This window comes from Schistocerca americana, chromosome 4, assembly GCF_021461395.2.
Source record: "Schistocerca americana isolate TAMUIC-IGC-003095 chromosome 4, iqSchAmer2.1, whole genome shotgun sequence".
Taxonomy (NCBI): domain Eukaryota; kingdom Metazoa; phylum Arthropoda; class Insecta; order Orthoptera; family Acrididae; genus Schistocerca; species Schistocerca americana.
This window is the reverse complement of record NC_060122.1, coordinates 621944289-621953999: the sequence shown is the minus strand read 5'-3', so window position 1 is coordinate 621953999 and position 9711 is coordinate 621944289.

The window sequence follows — 9711 nt, the reverse complement described above, 5'->3', positions numbered from 1 at the left end:
CATATTTCTCTAACACAGAATTAAACAGCTATCTGATTATTTAACAGAGAAACAAACTTATTTTTTTTACTATGTCAGTGACACATGTTTACGCAATTACACAGTTGGATAACTTCACACTTATGAAATTGTATTTTGTCTGTACTTTGTGAACTCTTCATGTTTTTTCGGAACCATTGTGATACTATGTGAGCTTTGAATGATGTATTTGGTAAGGGAGCATGATTTTTGAAGTACGTTTAAGGTAGACGACATTACTGAAGGTTTTGAAATTATTGCAGAAAGCTACGACGTTTTTGAGATTTGACTGAGGTGTTGTGATGTTATTATTACGATGACGATGTGTATTATGCTGTTGTGGTATGTTTATGATCAATAAGTTGATACTATATGAGGAATTTGATTATGCTACGTATTTATTATGACGAAATATTGAAGAAGTGTCGACGAATATGAATATGTGTAATAAGGTAAGGAGTAATGTATAGTGGTTAGGATCCCTGATATGTAAAAAAGTATGTTGGAAGCCAAGAATCGTACTTTAAGAATTATGAAATGTGTGTACATGCATGAATATATCACAATGCCACCGAAAATTTTTTGCACACTGTTATATTTACAGGACTTTGTTTCTCCACATTTGTAACGGAAATTCTCGACCTGTGAAATTTTTATATGAGACTGTCACTGTAGCGGAAACTGTTGTCGTAAATATTTTGGTAAGAAAGGTAAGTGACCTTGACGTAATGCGTTTTGGGCGCCCAGCTGAGAGATAGTCATCTGAAAAAAGAAAGCCATTAGGTGGAGAAAAAAAGAGGTCATTATCCTCGCTATTGACATTTCTTTGTAGAAAGCATCGCAAATACGACACGCTCAAACTTGAAAACATATGATTACACTGTGGAGCTCTTAATTTATGATATTTACTAAAATTCCTAATGAAATGATGAGAAACATTTTACATCTATTGTCTTTCTAGCTGAGAAATTTTTTTTGCCTTTGGAGACGCCATTTGCCTAGTGAATGACGTTTCATATGTTGCTTTTTATATATATATATATATATATATATATATATATATATATATATTTGCTTATTTGCTTTAATTTTTAGTTTCTAGCTGCACTGCAGCATTGGTTAAAATAAAATTTAATAGATGTACTAATATAGATACTTTATGCCTACAGATCCAGTAAATAATAATTTTATGATCTACTTTAAAAAAACCCAGGGAGCACAAAAAGACATTTCCCTTCACAGGAATTGCATACATAGTTTTTTTCAGTGACTGCGTAACTTGTTTCGAAGAGTAACTTATCGTTATGCATCACTCTAGTGTTAAAATGTGACATAGTTATTAGACATTTCCTATCTTTTTCTGCTTGAGCTTTGTCATGTTTAGGTATAAGTTATAGCATTTGCTGCTGTTGTTTGCCAGGCATAGTTCTACTGAATTTTACATTGTATTAATCCGGTTCTACTACTGATTCATTTTTGTTTTTGCTGCACATTGGCTCATATTAGTGGTAATGTTGCATTTGCTTTGTTAATTTAGATATACTGCTGCTTGCTTTGCCAATTTGCATTTTTTTGTCATTTTTGTTTGTGTTTGTCGTGTGTTGCTGCATTGCCTCGTCCCTTAGTATATATATCTGAGCTCAGTAGATTTAAGTTAGCTTAAGAGGGGGTAGACCATATAAGAAACTAACTATGAAGAATAGGGAAAGAAAGTATTGAGAAGTTATATAAAAAAGATTTGGGGAGAAATGAGTATTGTACAATGAGAAATATTTATTTAACAGGGTTAGATAGGATTTTTTTTTTTTTTTTTTTTTTTTTTTTTTTTTTTTTTTTTTTTTTTTTTTTTTGTGCAGGAGCAGATGTTGAAATAAGAGGAAAGATCTATGGAATGAAGTTTTGGGTTGGACTGCAGTACCAAATGTTACATTGAAAACGAACCCTGTCCTTTCCTTTTGTGTTATTCCGCTATGTGTTTGTGTACACTTGTGTACGAGTATTTGTGTTTTTCCTGTCTTTATGTGTTTAGCTAATAAAATTTATGTTGTAGAATTTTTCTAATACTAAACTACATTCACTATGATGAGGATACTGTTATCCTCAAATATAATTTGCATTAATAACATGTTATTTACTTTGTAAAGATGTTTATACATTATTTTCGAAAGCTATTCTGATCTTTGATGTATTTACTTATGTCATAATTCCTGTAACACTGATGTGTATGTTTATTTCTATTCTTTTGTAAATCCCGTATTACTACAAATGTTATCTGTATTGTTATGTTCTTTAATGATGTACTTTTTACCTTTGTAATTGTATTCTTATGGTGTAAATTTATAATTGTATAGACACCAGTTCTTCAAATTAAGTTACATTTCACTGCACACACTTCTGTTGGTCATAATATACGCACAGTATATGAGAAGTTCGGACTGTTAGTGCTTGCACGTGTGTTAATAATTCAGCAAGGGACTGGTTAACAGCATTGCTGGTTCTAAGGACATACCAAAAACTTTGTGAGTGCACAAGTGGTGGCTTATGGACTTGCTATATTATCCGCAAGACTCTTTGATGGTGATTGTGCACCTCCACAGTTGCAACAGATGTCTGCTGGCCGTGGGTCTGCATCTTTGATGGCCCGCCAATACCATTATTTCTACAAGGACTGCAGTGGGTCTGCACCTCTGGTGGCCTATCAATACCATAATCTCTACTAGGACTACAGTGGGTCTGCTCTGTGATGACCTACCTACCAATATTGTTCAAAACTTTGACTGACTCTGCAGTGGGATTGCTCTGTTGTGGCCCATTACCTGTCTGCATGTCAAGAGTCAGCACTGTCTTTCCATTGGATGGACAACACTACTTCTTCAAGGCAGCATGGAAATCCACTACTTCCGTGTTAATTTTCTTTTACTGATCAGACTTCGTGCAATGAAATTATACTGTGATGAATGATCAGGACTGTCTTTATGAGAACAATTTTTGCTTTTGACAAACAGTGTATCAATAAGTATGTGCATTTGATTTCTTTGTTACTGTAATTATGAAAAAATTTTTGAAATCTGTATTGGCCACTGCCCAAAAGAATTTGTAATTTTTTTTGTGGGGGCATGGGGGTATGTAAGTAGGCTGTTTAGGTTTTTATATTGGTAACGTCACCTAGCGCTCTGTATGAAAATCACTGGCTGTGCTGTGTGCACTCTGTGGCTGATGGTCATTGTTGAAATATTCGCTATTGTAGTGTTGGGAAGTTGGCTGTTAACAGCGCGTAGCGTTGCGTAGTTGGAGGTGAGCCGCCAGCAGTGGTGGATGTGGGGAGAGAAATGGCGGAGTTTTGAGAGCAGATGATCTGGACGTGTGTCCATCAGAGACAGTAAATTTTTAAGACTGGATGTCATGAACTGCTATATATATTATGACTTTTGAACACTATTAAGGTAAATACATTGTTTGTTCTCTATCAAAATCTCTCATTTGCTAACTATGCCTATCAGTAGTTAGTGCCTTCAGTAGTTAGAATATTTTATTTAGCTGGCAGTAGTGGCGCTCACTGTATTGCAGTTGTCCGAGTAACGAAGATTTTTGTGAGGTAAGTGATTTGTGAAAGGTATAGGTTAATGTTAGTCAGGGCCATTCTTTTGTAGGGATTATTGAAAGTCAGATTGCGTTGCGCTAAAAATATTGTGTGTCAGTTTAGTGTTGATCAGAATAGGTAAAGAGCGAAATGTCTGAGTACGTTCAGTTCCGCTCAGCTGTTTGAAAATCGAATAATGTAAGAGGTTTATCAGCACAGTAATTCATTATTTTTTGTAAGGGGGCGTTTCAAAACTAAAATATTAAACACACATACACATTGAAACTTCCTGGCAGATTAAAACCGTATGCCGGACCGAGACTGGAACTGGGGACCTTTGCCTTTGGCGGGAAGGTACCGCTAGAAGAGATTCGTACTGTGGCAATTTAAATAACTAGATTGGTTTGGAGATCTGTAAAAGCGGGAGATAATGACTCAGAGAGCTATATTTAAATCTTACGATACAGCAAGCTTCTGTAATACGACTGAAACGTTGTGAACAGGCTTGGAGAACCGCCATGACCCTGTCAGCCAGCGATTTCAATCCTGTGGCTGCTTGCAAATCGAAGTGGTCATCCAGGTCCCAGAAAAAACATCCTTTTTTTTGGTCATCAGTCTACTGACTGGTTTGATGCGGCCCGCCACGAATTCCTTTCCTGTGCTAACCTCTTCATCTCAGAGTAGCACATGCAACCTACGTCCTCAATTATTTGCTTGACGTATTCCAATCTCTGTCTTCCTCTACAGTTTTTGCCCTCTACAGCTCTCTCGAGTACCATGGAAGTCATTCCCTCATATCTTAGTAGATGTCCTATCATCCTGTCCCTTCTCCTTATCAGTGTTTTCCACATATTCCTTTCCTCTCCGATTCTGCGTAGAACCTCCTCATTCCTTACCTTATCAGTCCACCTAATTTTCAACATTCGTCTATAGCACCACATCTCAAATGTTTCGATTCTCTTCTGTTCCGGTTTTCCCACAGTCCATGTTTCACTACCACACAATGCTGTACTCCAGACGTACATCCTCAGAAATTTCTTCCTCAAATTAAGGCCGGTATTTGCTATTAGTAGACTTCTCTTGGCCAGATATGCCACTTTTGTCATAGCGAGTATGCTTTTGATGTCCTCCTTGCTCCGTCCGTCATTGGTTATTTTACTGCCTAGGTAGCAGAATTCCTTAACTTCATTGACTTCGTGACCATCAATCCTGATGTCAAGTTTCTCGCTGTTCTCATTTCTACTACTTCTCATTACCTTCGTCTTTCTCCGATTTACTCTCAAACCATACTGTGTACTCATTAGACTGTTCATTCCGTTCAGCAGATCATTTAATTCTTCTTCACTTTCACTCAGGATAGCAATGTCATCAGCGAATCGTATCATTGATATCCTTTCACCTTGTATTGTAATTCCACTCCTGAACCTTTCTTTTATTTCCATCATTGCTTCCTCGATGTACAGATTGAAGAGTAGGGGCGAAAGGCTACAGCCTTGTCTTACACCCTTCTTAATACTAGCACTTCGTTCTTGATCATCCACTCTTATTATTCCCTCTTGGTTGTTGTACATATTGTATATGACCCGTCTCTCCCTATAGCTTACCCCTCCTTTTTTCAGAATCTCGAACAGCTTGCACCATTTTATATTGTCGAATGCTTTTTCCATGTCGACAAATCCTATGAAAGTGTCTTGATTTTTCTTTAGCCTTGCTTCCATTATTAGCCGTAACGTCAGAATTGCCTCTCTCGTCCCTTTACTTTTCCTAAAGCCAAACTGATCGTCACCTAGCGCATTCTCAATTTTCTCTTCCATTCTTCTGTATATTATTCTTGGAAGCAGCTTCGATGCATGAGCTGTTAAGTTGATTGTGCAATAATTCTCGCTCTTGTCAGCTCTTGCAGTCTTCGGAATTGTGTGGATGATGCTTTTCCGAAAGTCAGATGGTATATCGCCAGACTCATATATTCTACACACCAAGGTGAATAGTCGTTTTGTTGCCACTTCCCCCAATGATTTTAGAAATTCTGATGGAATGTTATCTATCCCTTCTGCCTTATTTGACCGTAAGTCCTCCAAAGCTCTTTTAAATTCCGATTCTAATACTGGATCACCTATCTCTTCCAAATCGACTCCTGTTTCTTCTTCTGTCACATCAGACAAATCTTCACCCTCATAGAGGCTTTCAATGTATTCTTTCCACCTATCTGCTCTCTCCTCTGCATTAACAGTGGAATTCCCGTTGCACTCTTAATGTTACCACCGTTGCTTGTAATGTCACCAAAGGTTGTTTTGACTTTCCTGTATGCTGAGTCTGTCCTTCCGACAATCATATCATTTTCGATGTCTTCACATTTTTCCTGCAGCCATTTCGTCTTAGCTTCCCTGCACTTCCTATTTATTGCATTCCTCAGCGACTTGTATTTCTGTATTCCTGATTTTCCCGGAACATGTTTGTACTTCCTACTTTCATCAATCAACTGAAGTATTTCTTCTGTTACCCATGGTTTCTTCGCAGCTACCTTCTTTGTGCCTATGTTTTCCTTCCGAACTTCTGTGATGGCCCTTTTTAGAGATGTGAATTCCTCTTCAACTGTACTGCCTACTGCGCTATTCCTTATTGCTGTATCTATAGAGTTAGAGAACTTCAAACGTATCTCGTCATTCCTTAGTAATTCCGTATCCCACTTCTTTGCATATTGATTCTTCCTGACTAATGTCTTGAACTTCAGCCTACTCTTCATCACTACTATATTGTGATCTGAGTCTATATCTGCTCCTGGGTACGCCTTACAATCCAGTATCTGATTTCGGAATCTCTGTCTGTCTGTAATCTAATTGAAATCTTCCCGTATCTCCAGGCCTTTTCCAAGTATACCTCCTCCTCTTGTGATTCTTGAACAGGGTATTCGCTATTACTAGCTGAAACTTGTTACAGAACTCAATTAGTCTTTCTCCTCTTTCATTCCTAGTCCCAAGCCCATATTCTCCTGTAACCTTTTCTTCTACTTCTTCCCCTACAACTGCGTTCCAGTCGCCCATGACTATTAGATTTTCGTCCCCCTTTACATACTGCATTACCCTTTCAATATCCTCATACACTTTCTCTATCTGTTCATCTTCAGCTTGCGACGTCGGCATGTATACCTGAACTATCGTTGTCGGTGTTGGTCTGCTGTCGATTCTGATTAGAACAACCCGGTCACTGAACTGTTCACAGTAACACACCCTCTGCCCTACCTTCCTATTCATAATGAATCCTACACCTGTTATACCATTTTCTACTGCTGTTGATATTACCCGATACTCATCTGACCAGAAATCCTTGTCTTCCTTCCACTTCACTGACCTCTACTATATCTAGATTGAGCCTTTGCATTTCCCTTTTCAGATTTTCTAGTTTCCCTACCACGTTCAAGCTTCTGACATTCCACGCCCCGACTCGTAGAACGTTATCCTTTCGTTGATTATTCAATCTTTTTCTCATGGTAACCTCCCCCTTGGCAGTCCCCTCCCAGAGATCCGAATGGGGGACTATTCCGGAATCTTTTGCCAATGGAGAGATCATCATGACACTTCTTCAATTACAGGCCACAAAAATGGCTCTGAGCACTATGGGACTTAACTCCTGAGGTCATCAGTCCCCTAGAACTTAGAACTACTTAAACCTAACTAACCTAAGGACATCACACACATCCATGCCCGAGGCAGGATTCGAACCTGCGACCGTAGCGGTCACACGGTTCCAGACTGTAGCGCCTAGAACCGCTCGACCACTCCGGCAGGCTTACAGGCCACATGTCCTGTGGATACACGTTACTTGTCTTTAATGCAGTGGTTTCCATTGCCTTCTGCATCCTCATGTCGTTGATCATTGCTGATGCTTCCGCCTTTAGGGACAATTTCCCACCTAGGAGAAGAGAGTGCCCTGAACCTCTATCCGCTCCTCCGCCCTCTTTGACAAGGCCGTTGGCAGAATGAGGCTGACTTCTTATGCCGGAAGTCTTCGGCCGCCAATGCTGATTATTTATCAAAATTTAGGCAGTGGCGGGGATCGAACCCGGGACCGAAGACGTTTTGATTATGAATCAAAGACGCTACAAGTCGAGAAAACGAGCATCGAATGCCCTGGGCCCCCTCTCCCTCGCGTTATCTGCAGCAAACTGAATCGAATCAGATGTGGGACGGGGAGTACAGCTGCCGCTCTTCAAAGCTGGGGATGTTAAGACTCCCCAAACTGTGACCGCAGCAGACGGTACTACAAATCGTTCAGGCCTGCTCCATACGACCTTACGCTGGATCCCTGGTAACTGCATCAAGCTGGTTCTAATGCAGTTGAATGCTTGAAAGCCCTGGGCGCTTATCTTAGATTTGTTTACTTTTTTTTAAAACACTTGTTCACAGTTTCTTCCTTTGTAGTAATTAGTGTATTTATTGTTGTCCTGGAACCTCAAACACAAAATAAATAAATAAAATCGCACATAATCAACTAGCCATTTGATAGATACTGGTTGAAGAGTTTCATACCCTGACTTTATGAAAATAACTATCCTGACTCGGAGGCGTTGCCTGGAGAAAATGATTCACTGTCGTGAAGATTATTACCTGTAGCTGAAAATTGCTCAAAATGTGTATATACTGAACGAGATGACTGGCAGCACGCACTCTCACTGCCAAATTTGTGCACCTCTTGTCTCGTAAATACCGTGATGTTATAATTAAAGCGCAACTGCTTACGGACGTACAGTATGGGTTGTATTTACCTCATAGCAGCGAAAACTTGGTAGATATGGTGATGCGATAATGCAGAACCAATTTACCCCTACGATCACCAGGCGCTGATCTGACGCTGTACACCGTTTTAAGACGATATGACATCCATGCTGTCATTTTACTAGCTATAACGCTAGCGAACAGTGTGGCCACCGACAAGAGAGACCGTGTGCTGATAGTGAAAACGTTATATGAGAACGGCAACAATTATAGAGCTGCATTGAAAAAGTGTAGCCGAGTGAAAAGTCTGGGGAGAGATCTGATGTCATTAAATGGTTTAAAAAAAGATAGTTATGTAATTCGAAAGCACGGGTGAACTTGGTGTACACCTGGAAGAGGAAGGCGCCCTATCCTGGTGGAAGTTATTGGTACGAGGCTGCCGTTACTGTAATTGACCGTGGAACACATGTCCCCCGTAGTGTTAGTGATAGTGCAGTGTCACGAGAATTGTCCATCCTATAGTCAACAGTACGGAAAGTTTTGCGATCTATTTTACATTTGTACCCGTACAAGATCCAGACGGTGCAGCAGCGGAAGCCTCATGATCCGCGGCAAAGTTCGGAATTTTCTTTTCGGCTTCTGGTACGGAATGAAATTGATGCCATGTGGTGACATCGGGTCGCGAGACACATGTTGCAGTACAGGTTGCAGTGAGTACACAGAAGTGCCAATTTGGGGTACTGTTATACCTCGTGTTGTTTACGAAGAGCTGTTGTACTCGCAGTGTGTGACTGCCTGGTATGGATTTGCAAGCAGCCTCGTTCATCCTTCTTTGAAGAAAATACATCCAGAGGGCCTGCCAGGTGTACCGTGACATACGCAAGTTATCGAGACCTCCTTACACAGCATATGATACCTCCTTTGGAACAGCACAGCTGTGTACGCTGATCAGCCAGAACATTATGACTACTTACCTAATAGTCGGTATGTCTACCTTTGGCACGTATAACAGCGGAGACGCGTCAAGGCATGGAAGCAATGAGACCTTGGTAGCTCGCTGGAGGGAGTTGGCACCACACAAAAGTAACCTAATTCCCGTAAATTACGGGGAGGGAGGAGGGGGCTGATGAGCACTGACGCCACGTTCAGTCACATTTCAGTGTCCGATCGGCTTCAGATTTGGGTGAGCTGGGGGCCATAACTTCAAATGGAACAGTCCGCTGTGTTCCTCGAATCAATCTTTCACTCTCCTGCCCCTGTGACATGGAGCATTATTTGTTAAAATATGCCACTGCCATCGGTGCCATGAAAGGGTTGTCTTGGTCTGCGACCAGTGTAAGTTATTCGTTGGCCGTCAGGATGTCTTGCACGAACTCTACTGGACCCATGGATGCCCACTTG